This window comes from Ambystoma mexicanum, chromosome 11 (genome assembly GCF_040938575.1).
Source record: "Ambystoma mexicanum isolate Mex_15411 chromosome 11, UKY_AmexF1_1, whole genome shotgun sequence".
NCBI classification, from domain to species: domain Eukaryota; kingdom Metazoa; phylum Chordata; class Amphibia; order Caudata; family Ambystomatidae; genus Ambystoma; species Ambystoma mexicanum.
This window is the reverse complement of record NC_090934.1, coordinates 252,235,980-252,255,460: the sequence shown is the minus strand read 5'-3', so window position 1 is coordinate 252,255,460 and position 19,481 is coordinate 252,235,980.

The window sequence follows — 19,481 nt, the reverse complement described above, 5'->3', positions numbered from 1 at the left end:
ACAGGGCATACACAGCTCAGAGCAGACAGGGCATGTCAGGCATGGCAGATTTACATGCCACTGGTCAATTGTACACTGGGCCCCATTATGCGTTGTGCAGTATTCCTGTGGTATTTCTGCTGAAATACCACCAAACTTGGTTAATATTATGTTATGTTTTTAAACTATTACTAAACTATGATTTCAAACATTTCCTTTGATCAGAGTTCTACTGCCAGCTCCGTCCCTTCTGAACTCTATCTCCTCAGAACTCCGCCCCCTCCTCCAAACTCCAACCACCCTGGGCCTCGTGGGATCCCCCTTCACATTCTTTCCATTTGCACCACTGTTTGTGTTTTTGATAGTGCCGGCATGCACCTTCCATGCACCTTCCATGCACCTTAAGACACCGAACTCCCTGGGAGGGGGGAGGGTGATAGCGCCACTGTTTCAAGGATGTCCATCGGACTCCCTGGGAGGGGGTAGGGGGAGGGTGATAGCGCCGTCGTTTCAAGGATGTCCATCGGACTCCCTGGGAGGGGGAGGGTGATAGCGCCACAGTTTCAAGGATGTCCATCGGGCTCCCTGGGATTGGGGAGGGTGAGGGTGATAGCGCCGTCGTTTCAAGGATGTCCATCGGACTCCCTGGGAGGGGGAGGGTGAGGGTGATAGCGCCACCGTTTCAAGGATGTCCATCGGACTCCCTGGGAGGGGGAGGGGGAGGGTGAGGGTGATAGCGCTGTCGTTTCAAGGATGTCCATCGGATTCCCTGGGAGGGGGGAGGGTGATGGTGATAGCGCTGTCGTTTCAAGGATGTCCATCGGACTCCCTGGGAGGGTGGATGGGGGATGGGGGAGGGTGATAGCGCCACCGTTTCAAGGATGTTCATCGGACTCCCTGGGAGGGGGGAGGGTGAGGGTGATAGCGCCGTCGTTTCAAGGATGTCCATCGGACTCCCTGGGGGGGGGGGGGGGATGGGTGAGGGTGATAGCGCCGTCGTTTCAAGGATGTCCATCGGACTCCCTGGGAGGGGGCATGGGGGATGGGGGATGGGGGAGGGTGATAGTGCCACCGTTTCAAGGATGTCCATCGGACTCCCTGGGAGGGGGAGGGGGGAGGGTGAGGGTGATAGCGCTGTCGTTTCAAGGATGTCCATCGGACTCCCTGGGAGCGGGGAGGGTGAGGGTGATAGCGCCACCGTTTCAAGGATGTCCATCGGACTCCCTGGGAGGGGGGATGGGGGAGGGTGATAGCGCCACCGTTTCAAGGATGTCCATCGGACTCCCTGGGAGGGGGAGGGGGAGGGTGAGGGTGATAGCGCTGTCGTTTCAAGGATGTCCATCGGACTCCCTGGGAAGGGGGAGGGTGAGGGTGATAGTGCCACCGTTTCAAGGATGTCCATCGGACTCCCTGGGAGGGGGGATGGGGGAGGGTGATAGCGCCACCGTTTCAAGGATGTCCATCGGACTCCCTGGGAGGGGGAGGGGGAGGGTGAGGGTGATAGCGCTGTCGTTTCAAGGATGTCCATCGGACTCCCTGGGAGGGGGGAGGGTGAGGGTGATAGCGCCGTCGTTTCAAGGATGTCCATCGGACTCCCTGGGAGGGGGATGGGGAGGGTGATAGCTCCACAGTTTGGAGATCGCAGCTCTAGAGTAAGGGTGGGCTCTAATGTGTAGCTTAATTGATGTAGCTTTATTGATTGATTGATATTTATTGGCATTTTGGCTGCTATCTCTGCAGCTCCTTTACCCTGCCTTTTTCTTGTCCTATGTATGTGAGTAATGAGTGTGTCTGAGAAGTTTTTTGATGTCATATCAGCCCCTATTTAGACCTTCCTTGACTTGCAGATATGTAGCTTGTGCAACATCTTTTCCCGCTCCTTTCCTGAAATCCCCTCAAAATGTCACCAGAGTCTCTGACCAATCAATTTAAGATAAGGTGCAGACCATGTGGCATAATTAAAACGAAGCAGGCCCTGAAAAATGTGACGAGGGTCGCATGAGATTCCCGCCAGTATGGGTGTTTCAAAGCCTTGAACCAACATAGGAGCCCCTGAACAGATTTCCCGAACCCCCGAGCTACAGAGGGTGCATGGTATGATATTATAGGTTATTTATAATGCGCGGACTCGGGGATCGAACCTGTGTTGCTCAGTGACCTCTTGTTTCCTGGGCGAGCACGCTGCTGCTGAGCTATCCTCCCGAGCCCTAAGTAGGCCTGAGTATATTGTACACTCCTGGGCGAACCAGCAGCTTCTAGGCCACTTGACAAAGAAGCGGTCTGGCACATGCAGAAAGGGCAACATTTCCCTTCTGGCTGGTGTCTCTGAAAGGCCGGGAGGGCTGGGCAGGAAGAGTCATGCGCATGCATGCTTGGAATAAGACCGGTTGTTCCTAAGGATAGCCAGTCGTATGTCATGTGCAGACTAATATGACTGTGCTGTCCTCAGCCCAGTTGGCATTTAAGTGGGAAATCTGCGGTTAGGGCTTTGCCTTAAGTTTTACAATTTGCCTGAGTTCCTTTCCTTTTATACTTTTGCCTATTACCAGCATGCTATTAGAATGTTAAGCCAAAACGATTGTCATAGGAGTACAAATAAAAGGAAGATGGGATGTTAGGAGGGGCACACAGCATGTGGGTGTTGAGGAGGAGAAATGCTGTTTTTTTGTAAATTATGGCCTAAAAAATATAGACTGAAATGTGACAATAAGTGAATTTGAATGAAAATGAGAAAATTATGCAAATGCAAGTGAACTAGGCCTTGTATACAGCGCACAGGCCTAGTACAGTTTAGAGAAGACTCCATTTGAATCATGTGCTTGCTGTCAGAATGGAGAATAGAAACGTGGCAGACTGAGGCAGCATTTTACTCAATTTGGCACACTGAGGCAGCATTATACTCAACTTGGCACACTGAGGCAGCATTTTATTCTCAACTTGGCACACTGAGGCAGCATTATACTCAACTTGGCACACTGAGGCAGCATTATACTCGCACACTTGTTTTCTGGAGCTTCAGCACATGTTTTCTAACCTTGCTTAATCTGCCAGAAGTGCACCCCTGAACTAACCAAAGTTGCTTCAAATGAATAGCATTAAGAACGTGTGAGCTTAACTTGAAGTACGAACACACTTCTGTGCTGTTATCTCTTGAAGGTGACCAGAGTGACCTTGAAAGACAAAGTTTGCCCGTTTTTTCATAGCAGTTTATTGTACTAATTGGAAGGGTGTCCCATTGTTTTAAATAAGTAAATTACTTTGAAATACTTTACTTTGTTGAAATTACCTCAAATTACTTTGTGGGGACAAATTGAATAGATTACTGAATGTGAATGCATTTAAAGATCCTGGGGCATTGATATGGATGAATCCTTCCATTAAATTGGAGAACAAAACTTTATTTTGGCCGGAATGGTTTTTGGGGGGAGTTAATTGGATTGAAGATCTCTTTAAGGAGGGAAAGTGGTTGAATATAAGAGAAATACAACAATATAGTATTGAAAATTTCAGAGCCTCAGAATACACAAAATTAAAAAATGCTATTGGAGAGATTGATGTGAAGGCTAGATTTAATCTGACTATACTGACAAGAGAGCAAAAGGATGGGGAAGGTGGTCTAGCAAGCCGAGTGTACAAAGTAATTGTGAACGAATATAAGGGAAATGACTTGTTGAGAGATGAATGGAGTCACAGAATTGGATCTGAAATTACTGCGGAATCTTGCACGAGAATGAGTGAAAATGTTAAACTATGTTCCTTGGGATTGACTGAGAGGTTGAGACGAATTAAGATCCTTTTAGTCGGGTTTATTGGACCCCCCAAAGGTTATGGAAGAGAGGTCTGAAATATGATCCAGGTTGTTGGAATTGTGTTGATGAGAGTGGTATATTGGAACATATGTTGTGGGACTGCAGGAAGGTGCGAGAACTTAGGACGGAATTAGGGGAGATCTTCGAGAAGGTTTTGAATGTGAGGATTGAGCTTGATTTTCAAACACTGATCTTGGGTTGTGATGATAACTTGTTAGATCTAACACAATGCCAGAAGAAATGGTTATATAGCGGTGCCATGATTGGAAAAAAAATCATCTTAAGGAATTGGAAAACTGCTACTACCTCACACAAAGATGTTTGGTTTCATGAAATGCATAGTCTGGCTGATGTGGAAACGTTTTTATACAAAAAACAAGACAAGAAAATGCTATTTAATAAGCTATGGGGGAGATTTCTTTGAATATACTGAAAATGACAATTGAATATGTTCGGATGTGAATTCTACGATTGGGGGGTGGGGTGGAATTTGTGTTCAGTGATTTGTAATCTTGTATATAGTTTATTTTTGTATTACCCTGATGTTTTTAATGTATTGTTGTATTGTTAAAATTGAAAATAAAATGTGAAAAAAATATTACTTTGTGGGGAAGTCATTTTGGAGCGGTAATTTAGGGTAAGGAGTTAAAAGTGGTGGTGGGTAATGTGGCAGTGAAGCGGGTAGAGGGGAATGCGAAGAACCCCCCATAAAAAATGACAAGTAATTACAACAAACTAATGTATTTCGTTGTAATAACTCAGAACCTATTGAAAGGATTCAAATCCTCCCTAGTGAATTCATCAGATCTTCTCTTCACTGCATAAGGGTCTACGGGCCTCATTATGAGCAGGGTGGTGCGGGTAAAATAGTGCATTAATGCTGCATTACTGTTCAGCCGTACTGCAAGCTTGGTGGTAAAGTGGACGATTTTCCCCCAGCAAGATGCTGGAGGTCAATCCTCGTCCAGTTTACCTCCAGAAAATAGCAAAATTGGCGGAATAACCGCTGGCAGTATTTCTGCTAAAATCTCCATAGCCTCCTATGTATTCCAAAAATGGGGGCCACCACTTGGAATCCCACAGTAAATCCGCGGGACAAGGTGGCAGTAACAGTAATTCTGTTTGGTAATATTTCAGCAGATTTAAAACTTTAAATGAGGCCCCATGTACCTAAAAACCTATATAAGGGGCAGTGGTAACACAGCTTGGGGGTTGTATTCTGTGCACCTCTGTGTATACCTTGCAGTGCTTCTATTAAAGATCTTCACCCATCATTCAAGTCCAGAGTTGGATTTCTTCTACAGCTTTATTTGGATTTCTACACACTCATTGACCTCCCGTAGACATGCTAATCCCTGTAGCCATTTACATCCACTACTGACCCCTCCCCCCTCCAACACACCCTCCTGTAATCTCTTTGAGCCTAACTCTTATCATACAATTGCATCAATTTATAGACTTTTGTGGAGCTGTCATTGTTATCTACATACAGTACTCTGAAAGTGAATGGCTTAATTGCAGTTGTAAATCATCTCCTAGTGTAATAACATGTCTTACTGGAGTGTGCCTCAAACAACTTGTTTTTTTAAGCCTTGGATGTGGCCTTGCATCTGTTGCCTGCATTGAATGCCTGTTGAAAACAAGCATTGACAAAGCCAACAATTTTCTCTCCCGTCCAGCGAGCCCCCACCTTGGGAGGGTGGGGGAATGGGGCGAGGGGTTCGATGCTAGTGGAGGGTGGAGGACCACATGGCTGCCCGGTCCAAAGATACCAGTGCTGATTGTTCATAAAATGTAAATAGCAAATGCCAGGATATTTTATGGTGTGCTGCTGATGCTCTAAATCTACTGCCTGACTATTGTTGACAAGGACATTCTGCTTGGATCAATTAATATATATTGATAATGTACAATAACCAAAGTTTAAATGCATATTGATCAATTTGAGCGCTGCAATGTTTCAGAAGATAGGTCAGTGTGTTAAGCACCTGTTGCAGAGATTTGTGTTCACATGCCAGATCACAGTGCCAAATTCAAGCAAGGCCCACTCAGCCTTTCCTACATCTGAAGTTGATAAACCTGTGTGTGTATGTATACTTTGGTGAGTATATATAGCCATTGTGCTCCAAAATCAATGTACATGCGCCAAATTGCGGTACCTATAAAAACTAACATAGCATCAGTGTGGTGAAGGTCGAGAACTCAGTTCCTCCGGACAATGGTAGTAAAACCTGAGCAGCTACCCCCAATGATGAGCATAAAGTGTCAGTCAGGGAGGTGATTATGTAGCTAAATTTGAGATTGCACTACCACAGTGTCCAGGTTCGCACCCTGGCTTGCCTGCAGACAATATACAGATCCTTCACAAATCATCTTATATCACTGTATAATACTCTGCTTTCTTCCATGAAAAGATTTGCCTTCGCATATGTTGGTGGCATTGTTTAACCCATTGCCTAATGTTTATTTTTATGTAGGCCATTTGGGTAGAAAGAGGTCCCAGTCAGAAGAGCGGGTCCAACGTCACAGGTCGCAGACGGCCATCTTTTCAGGTCTGCTTATTTGACCACAAAAAATGGTTTGCTATTTTGTACAATTTCAAAGATTCCTCTGCACATTATAAAAGCAATCTACAAATCTATGTTGTGGCTGCATGTAAAGCTTGAAATTACAAAAGAAAAATCCATATGAAATATTTTAGGCTCATATCAATTAGCATTATGTTACTTGTATACTTTTCTTGATGATGGAGACGATGAAGCTAGGTTCATTCCTATTTTGCATTAAATTCTCCTATAATGTTTTGTGTTCAGAAAATGTCATGTTGGGTTATGTGATTTGTGTACTTTCCAACTCAGTTCTGCAGAATGATGTTATTGTAGGTCATGAATGTTAAACATTCACACATCATTTTTTCATAATAAGAACTGGAAAGTGGGAAAGGGCAGAAATTGCAGGTTTGGCTCAAATTCCAGTGTCACCTCTTAACCAATGTGTGTGATCCTGGCCAGCTAATGTAATTTCATTGCCTACCATACATTGCCCTTCCATAAACAATTCAAACGGTCAGCCTGTGAGAGTGAATTCATTCTCAAGGTATGCTCTTCGAAAAAGCCTCACTTATGGCTTGACTTGGTTGAGACTCTCCCAGGGGCCATGCACCCAAGAACAGTTCAATGGGCTGTGTTCGTGCTGGTAGAGAGACTCGTAGACCCCTCTTTGTTTTAAATGGCTATATGGTTGCTAATATTTGGTGCCAGTGACCATTGATATATTAAATATCGCAGCCATGTGTTTCTGTGTTCCCTAATGGCAACACCACTGGAAAACCATGGCCCTCTTCGTATCTCAGTCTGCGCCTGGGAAGGTGTGCCTTTTTTCTCGTAGCTTCTAATCTGCATCCGCTGTCTATGCTGTGGTGCGGGTACCCTCATCCTTTCTTCCAGTTGGTGTCCTGTATCCAGGCTTGATCACTTTTGCATTATGTGGGGCTGCTAATCTGAGTGCTCTTTCTATTCTGGGATAAGTGTGTCTTTTTTAGAAGGCTGCTAACGTGTGTCCTGCATTGATAGTACACCCCGTACCCCTTGCCCGTGGCTGATATTGTTAGTAAGTGTCCCTATACTGAAACACCCTCGCCCGGGACTGCCGATGATGTCCTTGTAATTCCAGTCTTTTTTTATTCTGATTCCAGCAAGGATGAAGGGGGCAAGGGCACTGGAAGGGAGTGTCTATGCTCATTTTGATGGCTATGGAGCACATGGGCATAATTTTAGGGGCGGACCGGGGTGTTTGTCCCCCCATACATTCATGTCTCACCATTTTGTCCCCATTCGTTTGGCTGGGGCACCTTTTCTTCAGATGTCATGCCCCCCCCAACATTTTCAGCAAAGTTACTCCACTGATGGAGCAGCATAGCAAGCTTTGGGTTGCGATGAGGGGGGCAACCAGATATTCTGGATTCCATAATTCTTTGGTGTAGTCGAGTCACACACTGCCATCGTATGCCCAGTTACTCACACCATTTGCCAGCTATTACCATTTTATGGATTGGTAGTACCATTATGACAGTGCCTGGCAAAGGACTATTGTATGGCCACTCAAAAGCTCAAACTGTTCGCTTTGCAATGTCTTGTGCACGCACGCGCCACACAAAGCTCTTATTAAATCCCCAATACGTTTCCCCAGTCGTTGCACTCCCCACAGAATCCCTAACGGGTTTTCAGGACCCTTGTTCTCTCAAGTTCATGTTCAATCATCAGAACTGTGTGGCTGGTTTAATTGCTTGACTGCACTGCCCCCTGGTGGTCAATGCTAGACCTGTCAAGGTTTGTGTTAGTTATTACATAGCAAAGGGGAGAGTGCAGTGCTTCGTGCACTCAGGAAACTCGGCTACTGGGAACAAGGGGGTGGGGAGATAACTGGAGCTGTGTGGTGGATCTCTTTAACCAAAATGTGATGCATTTCTGTGTGCATGGCTATAAAGAATGCTTATTTTCTGTTTGAGGCCACAGTAATGTTCTTTCCTCTCTAGAGTCTCTGACCTTTCAGTGTAGATGCTTCACATTATATTTTAATGAGACATCAAGCACGACCTTTGCCATTTGCGTGGCCTCTTGGAGTTTTAGGCCTTGCTAGAAAAGGGTGTGGTCATGCGTTAGTTGGGGCAAGGCAAAGATTGCAATTTGATTGGCTCTGCAAGGCAGGCCGGAAGTTGCCATTTCCTGAATAGACACGAGCGCGCAGAGTGCGTATGTGCTTGGTCTGCGTTTGAGTTTTCGCTGGGTAGCTGTGGATGTTGTGTCTGACGGGCTCCATGTCTTGATGGGTGAGAAGGTAATCTTTCTGGGGTTGTTCACCCTCATGGAAGCTCCCAATGGGGGTGGCTTCAGCGACGCTGCTTCTCCAACACCCTAGTGTGGGTGGTGGTGGACTTGGCTTGTTGGCTCAGGGTGGGCAGCATTTGAGACCTTTGATACGCTTAGGTTTCAGTGATATAGTGAGGTTGTTAATCAGGGTAGTAGGTTTACGGTGGTCAGGCTTTAAGGCTTCATGAAAGGCCTGGGTGGCCGTGTTAGGGGCCAGTGGTTAGCAGCACATCCGTAACAAGGTCTCTGATGGGGGTAGTTCACTTTAAGTAGAATTTAACACAAAACAAACCATTAAGGAGATTTTAAACAATCCCAAGGGTAGATAAACTGTCCCACAGGGAGACAAGGGCCACTCCTCTCCAATTGTGCTATTCATCACCGTGGCACTTCCTGTCGTTGGCCTCTCCAGGTCGCTCCCATTTTTCTTCTCACTATGCAAGTCTTGCTCTGCCTCTCTGTCTTTCTCGCTCTCTGTCCTTCTTCTTCTCTGCTTCTCTTTCTCTCTGGCTCCCTACTTCTGTCTATCTCTCTCCCTTTCCCTCACTCCTGAAATAGGTACTCAGTTCACAGTCTGCAACAAGAATCGGAGAAGAACAGGGAGAGGGGTCTGCCTGGGAGCAGCTCTGCACTTCCCTACTGTCCTGACTCAGTTACAGGGCATGGAGGAGGTTCAGTAGCCCAGGAAAGCCGGCCACCAGAACAATATCACCAGAGCCATGAAATGCCAGGACGCAGGGTCGGGCTGGGGCATCCAATTATCTTGGGCACCAATGAAAAGCAGGGCGTATTTGCAAGTGCCAATTCCGTCCTTTTTTGACAGACTGCATAGTAACCAAGGGGGAGTTTTGTGATTAAATCTGATCCAAATTGTGCATTTTTAAGATACTTATTCAGTGACACTAGTCAAAACTACTAGCCACATAGTGAAGTAACTCATCAAACTGGCCCACATGGGCCAAACACGGGGCCCATTTTACCAAAATAAAAATGGAGTCACACCAGCATTTTGCGTTTGCATTGCCCTATTGCCCTGTAGGCCAGTCCGAGCCTGCCTGGACGCAGTTCTGGTTGGGAGTGGCTGAGTTCCCCTACCGGATCTTCCACCCTCGTCAGTTCAGGAGACTTATCCTCTCATTGAGTAGACATTTAATGATAAGGAAGGTTTGGACAGACTGTGACTCCTCCGCAACACCATTTTCATGCTGCAGTAGGAAAATGCCAAGATCCAAAGGAAAGGCACTGGCATGAGAAAATGAGTGCCATGATCACGTGCATGATGGAGGATCCCTGAAGAGAACCACTTCAGTGACCAGAGCCTTGAATCCCAAATAGAAATACGTGAGGAATGGACCACGCTTTGGCAGGGTCCTGTAAACCATTAGGAACTTCTGCTGATATGTACTGATGCAATACAAAGCAGGAGGGCCTCAGAATGCACAAGCCCTCAGCAAAAATGTAGCACAAGGACAGCCGAGGAGCACCCGGGAACCGATGTGCAGCAGCAGCAGCAACAGCGTCACTTCCACCTGACTCTAAAATGTCTGACAGGCCATTTACAATGCTTGAGAAGTCACAGACCTGCAACAGCTCGGTACAAATCAAGAAGCAAAGCCAATGGCCATATCAGGAGGCTCCATCCTATTTCAACATAGGCCGAGGCTTACATTGAGTGGCACTGTTGTCCTTTACACACTTCTCTTCATCTTTGTCCATTAGTACAATGTGCACTTTGCGACACTGAAATAGACTTCGAACCCGACACAGCGCTCTAAGTGCATCAAACACTGGGCCTCCAAGGGCGATATCTCCTTAGGTACTAACATTTTGGGTGCTCCTGACACGTGTGGGATGAGGCAGCACACATAACAACTCCCATTGTCCCTCTGTTTCCCCACTGAGGTCATATAACTATACCACATATTGTTAAACTCTGGGTCTTGCACATTGGACATTGTATCAAACACTACTCCTTTGCACTGGTCGTACTCCTTTTCCTCCTCCAACCCCCTTTTCACTCGAATTTGTACTTCCCATAATAAAATATCATGTATCTTCATTGGCTTAAAATTTACCACTGTGGTTAAATATTCATAATTTGGTGGTGTAATTCAATACAATTGTCAAAAAACCGAACATGTGTACATTCCTTTGCGGTACTACTACATTTCCATCCCCCTTTATCTGGCCTACCCATATAACAGCACTAAATATATATATGAACAACCAGAAGGCAAACCCACACACAAGTGGATACAGCGTGGCACTGCAAGTATGCCCAGAATACACATTTTTAATCTTGTGCCATAATCTAGTCATTTGAATAAACATGGTGCAGAAAAAACACTCACAAATATTAAACAAAACCCCAAAATGTCCCAAAAATCAAAAAGGTGAAAGAAAAACAAATAATACAATTGATACTGCTCTAAGTTGTTAAAATACCAGAATCTGCAAACAACCACAGTGATTTAGAAACATTCTGTCAAAATGCTGCTGGCAAGTAGGGGCACAGTTTGTGGAGCTTTTTGAACATCAGACAAATGTTCCCAATAATGCAGTTCCTTTACTTTAACAGCAAGAGGAGTCACATATACTACAGTGTAAGGACCATTGTAACGAGGTTCGCTCCACCTGCACACAATATTTGTATATAAACTTCATCATTAGGAAACTATTGCAATGGTGGTGAGTTCACAGATTCCGGTGCATCACTGTTGTCAATGTCTTCTGATCGTCGCTGAGCAATCTGTTGAGAAAGGTATTTAATAGACTTTGTTAACTGTGTTAAATATGAATGGAATTCATCCCCCAGGCTCGACGTAGCCCTGTGAGCCTCTGAAGCACTGCGCACAAGAGTTAGTGGTGTGTGCATACGTCTCCCCATCACAATCTCACGAGGGGAGAGGTGATGCTTCTTACAGGACTAGCTCCTTAAACTGAATAAAGCCACAGGGAGACAATGCACCCAGTTCCTGTTGAGTGTTGAACACAGCTTGGACAATTTTGTTTTGAGCAGACTCTTCATCCTTTCTACAATGCCGTTGGCCTGAGGATGATACATGAAACACAGCCTGTGCTTTATTCCTAAAAAAGCTGCCATTTCTTTAAACAACTCATTAACGAAGTGGGTGCCATTGTCGCTCCTAAGGGTATCGCACACTCCCCATTGGGGAAATACTTCTCTCACCAAGAACTTGGTGGACTATTTGGCATCAGGAGGTGCACACGGACCAGCTTCAATCTAACAGGAAAAAGGACAAACAACCACTATCAAGTAACAAAAAGAGTTATACCTTTCTCCCATGTCAGCGAAATCTATGTGCAAATCTGGCACACTACACAGGTGGACGTAAACACAGATAACAATTCCTGGATATTTGGCACATACCAATCTTCCTGAATATCTGCTGCAATATGTTGTTTAGTTACGTGGGCATGGTGGTTAATATGGTTGAATGCCACCATAGCCAATGCCTGAGACATCACAACCTTCCCTGTACTCATCTGTCTCCACACCAAGTCAGTTGGGGCTTGTGCACACCCTCACTTTTGCCACACTAACTTTTCACTTTGTGGAGCCTAGCCTTGTACCTCAATCATTTCTTTGGCAATGAGGGCCGTGCATGGCACCTGCAGTTGTAGCTGCATGTTCACAAACACTGGATGCTCAGGTATCTGGTACTGGCAAATGAGCGGCCTGCTTCGCTGCAGTGTCTGCCGTTTCAATCTCGAGGGAGGCAAAGGGCACGCCACTTATGTGGGTGGCACAATTTACTATGATGGCAGGAATCAGCCTGTCTAACAAAACTGCATGTTGTGCGGGGATCCATCTGCTCTGCAAAGCCCTCTCCTCATCCATCTCAACAGTCCTGAATGAACGGTTGTCATGACGTACGCTGAGTCTGAATATATTGTTGCTCGGCACCCCTGTGCTACCTCAAGCTCTTCAATGAGGGCGATCAGTTCTGCTGCTTGTGCTGAATAATGTCCTGGCAACCTCAACTGCAAAACAACCTCATATTCTCCATCAACCAGACGCACCAATGCCTCCACAGTATGTCTCTGACTTGTCTCCTAGTCAATAGTTGAACACCCGTCAATGAAGTATATAGTATACTATTCCTTCATCAAGAACATAGTCACAGGCCTTAGAATATCATTCTCTGGACCTTCATATGTAACACAGTCATGCACCTCGTCATTGTCAATAATAGGTTCAGTCAAAAAGGTAGCTGGGTTCACTGTCTTACAACGAACAATGTGAATAGACGGGCTTGACAGTGTTACTTCATATGCGGAAGCCCTTTGTGTGTTAAGGGTGGATTTGGATCTCTCTAGTATCACAAAAACTGCATGCTTCACATACAATGGTAATGAACCTCCCATGACAATAGTCGCAGACTTCTCAATAGTGAAGGCAGCAGTAGCAGCCAATGCATGTTTGCACGGGATCTGTCCTTGCATGACAGATTCTAACATGCCACTGTAATAAGCCAAAGGTTTATGCCTCATTGTGCTGCATTGTGTCAGTACAGCAGGCCTCATCTGACTGACAGAATATGAAAAGAGATAAAACTCTTGTGTATAGTCAGGAGTGGCCAATACTGGGGCAGGAGAAACAACATCTTTAAGCTCTTTTTTGTTTGCTGAGCTACTTTGAGGGCCTGGAGCAATGGTTTAGTGTACGATGTGTAGTCAGAAATCCATGCTCTACAGTAATAAAATTATCCAAGAAATATCTGCATATCCTTAACTGTCACTGGCTGGAGTGTGGCACACACTACTGCCACTCGCTCTGGAGTTACCCTTTTTCCATTCACTGAAATCAACTGTCCCAAATACAGCACCTCCTGGTGACAATATTGTACTTTTGTTTGATCCACCTTGTACCCTTTGTCCACCAACAATTGTAACAATGCTATAGAGTCTTCCCCGCATTGATGTTCTGTGCTGCTACATACCAACATATCATCCCCATATTGAATTATTGTCCCAGGGACATAGATGATACCTAAATCTTCATGTAGCACACTATTAAAAATACTTAGGGACTCACAGTACCCTTGAGGAAGCCTAGTATGTTGGAATCGGTTCCAAGCAAATGTAAACACTGTGAGATACTGCGAGTCAGGATGCAAGGGTACTAATAAGACAGCATTTTTCATATTCACTACAGTAAAATGGGTGGCCGCAACATGTATATTACATAATATTGTAGCAGGGCTTGGAACCACTGGAAACTCTGCCTATACAATGTCATTAAGAGGGCCTAGATCTTGAATCATCCTCCAACTAGGACCTTTTGATCACAGACAAATAGCTGTGTTACAGGGTGAGTTTGAGGGAATTGTGATGCCCTGATGTAGAAGGTCCATAATAGTGTCGTAAATCCCCTCCTTTGCTGCTTTCAATAGAGGATAATGCTTTACTTGCCGTAAAACACAGCGCCAGGTTTCAGGGTAATGCATATTGGTGTGCCACTTTTTAAAAGTCTCACGTCGTGTGGATTATTCGTCCACAGCTAGTCAGGAACTTGATCTAAATCTGCAGAGGTGAATGAAGGAGCAGTCCCTACTAGCAGCATGGGACAAACTGCATGCCTGTACTGTATCATTATTTCACAAGGGACACATACTGCCAATATTATTTCTCCCTCATTTTCTCGGTTCTCAAACAACTCCTCATCTCAGACATTTTTCATTGATGTTGTGGGGTCAATGCACAGAACCGTGCACCATTCCCCTTTGTTGGAATCAACTGCTATCAAAACAATGCAGTTTTCTGCCAAAGAACTCCTTCTATATCCAGTTCAATGATAGTACCTGCCACTATCCCTTGAGGCTGGGTGGGCCTGAATAAAAACTAAGAAGGAACTTGCCAATACTTGTTTGCCAATTGTGGCACTGTACTGAGTAATATGGTTATGCCGCATAGAACCAAATCAAGGGCCACTGGTATTCCTCTTGTCACAGGCTCAATGCCTAATGCACGCAAGGCCAACATTACCCTCACGGCACACATACCGGGTGTGAAACAAACCACACCTCTTTCTGTGAACGAGATGGTCATTTTGAGCTTACTCAAAAAATCCCTTCGCAACAGATTGATTGGAGTCACAGTTGAATATAACAAGGGTGCCCACACCTCTCTGCCCTCTATTTTAATGGATAATTTCTTTGTAAACGGAACTGATTGAACTGCCCCAGAGAAGCCCTGCATTTCTATAACCCCACCTGATAAAGGGAATCCCCCCTCACTAATGCTTGATTTAGTCGCACCTGTATCTACCATAAAAATGAATGGCTTGATTGCCATCTCCTCGCCTACTTAGGGTTCCTCTTCTGGGTTGGCAGTGATATGATATGATGGGTTATTTATAACGTGCTTAATACCCAGAGGTTTCTAAGCGCAGACCCAGGGATCAAACCTGTGTTGCTCTGTGTCGTCTTGCTTCCAAGTCGAGAACTTTGCCGCTGAGCTATCCTCCCGAGACCAGTGACTGATAGGACTGGACATGCTAAGGCTCTCTGTGGGCTGGCCTAATCCGGATACGTGTTCATCATCGGAAAAACAAATGGGTTTCCTTTGACCACAGTGGCTCCCTGATATTGTGTCACCCTACCATTCTGAACAGCATTGTTGCTCAGGATGTGGGGTCCCTGTTGCTGCCCCTAATGTACAGCATATGGTGGTACATTGCAAGCTCCCGAGGTGGATAACTGCAGAAATGTTCGTAGGGGTGCAGGAGGAGCCATGGGCATTGGTGCACCATAAGAGGCTGCCAATAGCATCTGTGCATATGGCTCAGGATATGAAGCTGGACCTCCCTGAGAATGAGGGTACATCTGTTGTTGGGGATATGAAGGCACCTCGATTCAGCTGCCCGCTTCTCAAAAGAGGCCATAATATGGATTGAGTCTTTCTTAAGTGACAGGACCATGAGGGTTTTCTCCCCGTCAGCAGCAGCAGACCCCATTCTCATCACATGTGGGGGGTGCCCCAGGGCTCTTGTGTCTCCCCTACGTTATACAACATTTTCATTAAGCCCCTTTTTCGATGATGTGGGCCATCTGGGTATCACCTACACCAACTATGCAGATGATATTCAGATTCTCCTCCCACTTTCCGGGGATTACGTCAAGGATTTGGCCTTGGTGACTAAGGTTCATCTCATCATCCAGGCATGGATGGCCACCTATGGTCTATGCCTAAATGATGACAAAACGGAGCTCATCATCCTGGGTACTCCCACCAATCTTAAGAAACTAGGCCAAGATTACTCATCCTTCATAATTGATGGTAACCTTATTAAGGTGGCCAAGGAGGTTAAGACCCTTGGCTTCTTCCTCGATTCCACCCTCTCCTTCACCAAACAGGGTAATACCATGGCCTCTGTCATGGCCTATAGATGCAAGCTTATCAGAACTTTCGTTTCTGACGACAACTGCATTATCCTGGCCAGAGCCCTTATCCTCTCTAGGCTGGACTATTGTAATGCCCTTTACATTGGTGCCAACAAATCAATAATCCAGAAGATACAAATCCTTCAAAATAATGCCTTAAGAGTGGCCAAAAGATCACACATATCTGTGATAAGACGCCAAAATAACTGGCTCTCAACCTACAACAAAATTCAACTTAAAACTGCATCCCTGACCCATAAAGCTCTGAATAATGCTGCCCCCAGTTATCTCACGGACATACTCCAGAGGAGAACCTCCACCAGACCTATGACATTAACTAATACCAATTGCCTCACCATACCTAGTTTTAGGCTCTCCAAGGTGGGTGGATGCAGCTTCCCTGTTAAAGCGGCCCAACTCTTGAACTCCCTGCCACATCACAACAACCCTTTCTGAATTTCAGACTTAGTTACATTAATTGTCTGTTGCTGTGCATCTCAAACCTGCACCTTATGTATATATTCCTGCACTGCTGTATTATACTTGTTTTTCCCTCCCATTGCATTGTTGCTTATTCTGTAACTTGTTAACTCCCTTTGCATTGTTGTTATATTCTGTAACCTGTTAACTAAGCTTCGCATCTCCTGTATTTGCTGCGCCCTGATACCTTTGGGTCTGGTGCACATTATAAATGAATAAAAAACAAACAAACAAACAAACAAACAAACAAACAAACAAACATATGCATACGCCTGTCTACACCTGCATTCCCTTGATAAATGGCCCATAAATCTACACATTCAACACTGGCCTTCTACTCCTCCTCCTTTCCGGTTCCATTCCTCTGAAACCCCCTCGCACTCTCCAAGCACCCAAAAATCCCCCCTCCCCTGTTAAACCTCCCGGAAATCTTCCCTGATACTGGGGTTGGTACCCACCTGTCCACCCGTTTTCACCTCCCCACCCGGGTGCTGCGTTTACATCCAAATGGATTGCCCTAAGGTCTGCCGGCACTTCCGTCTGCACGCCTGCAGCAGCTCCCTCCAGTGCAACCTTTGCTAACTTCTTTTGAAACAGTTTTGCTTCCTCTGCTTGTGCTTGCTGTGCCGTTTTTTTCTCCTTCTCTTTCAACCATTTTACAGTGGTGAATAAGAATAGACTGAATTTCCACCCAACCTTTTACCTCAATCCCACTATCTGGTTGAGTGCCTTCTGCACCTCTTTTGGGAGACCTCTTTTAACCACAAAATAGAAAAATTGAATCACTCACACTATTTCTATTTCTATTTCTGTGTGTTTGTAACGCGCCGACAGCCCGCAGGCATCAGGGCGTGGAGAAAATCCTGAGGAGGATTTGCATGGAAAATGGGAAAAACGAGAAGAGATAAGGGAGGTCAAGGTTACCGTGATTGTACCTAAAGAACGCCCTGGATTATCAGGGGGTTACTGGAATAGATGGGTTTTCAGTAATTTCCTGAAATTGCTGTAGTTTCCTTCCAGTTTTAGGTTCCCTGGGAGGCTATTCCAAGACTTGGCTGCTCTGACCGGGAAAGCTCTGCCTCCACCTGCTGCCCGTGTAACCCTTGGGATTGCTAAGAGGCCTATGTCGGCTGACCTAAGGTTTCTCCTAGGTGTGTAGAGTGACAATTTCTCTTTAAAGTATCTTGGCGCTTTGCCATATAGGCATCTATGAACAATCGTCATGGCCTTAAAATTGACTCTCTCATCAATTTTGAACCAATGAAGATCTTTCCTAGCGGCCGATATGTGTTCTCCATATTTGGCTTTCTTGACGATACGAGCAGCATCATTTTGCATGACCTGGCACCGTTGCAACTCCCTCTTGGAGGCGCCCACTAGTAACGCATTGCCGTAGTCCAGACGGGACAAAATGATCGCTCTTGCGATGTTTGCAGCGTTTGCTTCGCTAATGTATGGTCTGATGGCTCTCAACAGGCGCAAGTAGTATGCATTATTTGTAGATAAATAATTTACCTGGGCTTCAGCCCCCACTGATGCTTCTACCATCATCCCTAATGTTTTTACTTGAGGTATCACTGGTCCCATGAATCCCCTGTTTCTGCCCACCACATCTCCTGTTTGTGTAATATGTATTGGACAGGATCCTCATCTCGCATTGTTCATTGTATTTTTGGAATAGAGAAAGTAAACTTACCACCCAGCGATGGGAACAAGGAACTACTACTGAGAAGAAAAGAAGCAAAATGGATCAATCTTATGGACACATGTACTTCTGGTTTGAATCAGGACAATGAGATGTGTTATTACCTGTAATAACTTTTGAAAAAACAATGCTATACAGAGACAATACTAAGCTCAGTAAATTCTGATATTTATCCCTAAAGACAGAGATGGTACACGTGAAAAATGTTTTCTATATACCCTTCACAGCTATTGTATAATTTCCCTAATTACTAAATACTCAGAATGTGCAGAAATGAAGATCTTGATTTTTCATATAATCTATTTAAACCAAAAAGGCAGAGCATAGTGTTAATTCCATCCCAAGATGGCCATGATGCGAGCCTACACGATGATGCAATTGCATACAAATACGTGATGATGTCATTGCGTGGACTTGTAAATGGGCGGCCATTGTGTATCGTTGGTCTGTAGCGCGGATCAGCGGTTCAAGCTCCATGGGACAACTGAATTTCATTAACAACTCAAACAAGGTAAGAAATTATCTGTTTAAGAAATATAATGAGAATTCCATTATACCACTAAAACATGAAGACAATTTTGACAAATAGTCAGAAGTCATGGTAAATACCATCCAAACCAAATAGACTTATTGGAAATAAGGACAAAGTGACAAAATACACACAAGAAGTGAGTTATCTTTACATTTTTAGAAATATATGACAATTCATGTTATAGAGCCAAACTAAGTGCTCATTTGAGTTGGAGCACTTAAACCTCACTATATTTACTTTTCATTCATGGCCTTTTTAAAAATGTTCTTTAGATGACAATAATTTGACAATTGTAGAAAAGGAAAACTCCTGATGATCCACTGGTACCATAGTGGAAAAACAGGTATAGAGGTCACAAACAGATGTTGATATTAGTTAAGTGATTAAGAGACCCACAATTTGGAACACAAGACTCTGAGAATTAAATGTTTTCAAATCACTCTTATGAGTGATTTGCAAGTGTTTTTTTTCAATAAACTGCAAGCAGGTGCATATTGGATGACCCTTTCAAGCAACATATCCTTATATTAATATTGGCCAGCCACAATATTGGGACATTCCTTTGCTGACAACTACAAAACTATACAGAAATTAAATTTGGATTCACCAACTTGGTTGACAATTGTCTGCAATTTTCTTTCTACATTGTTCATTGCATAATCGACTGAAGATCTGGTGTGTCTGGGTACGCACACTGTAACA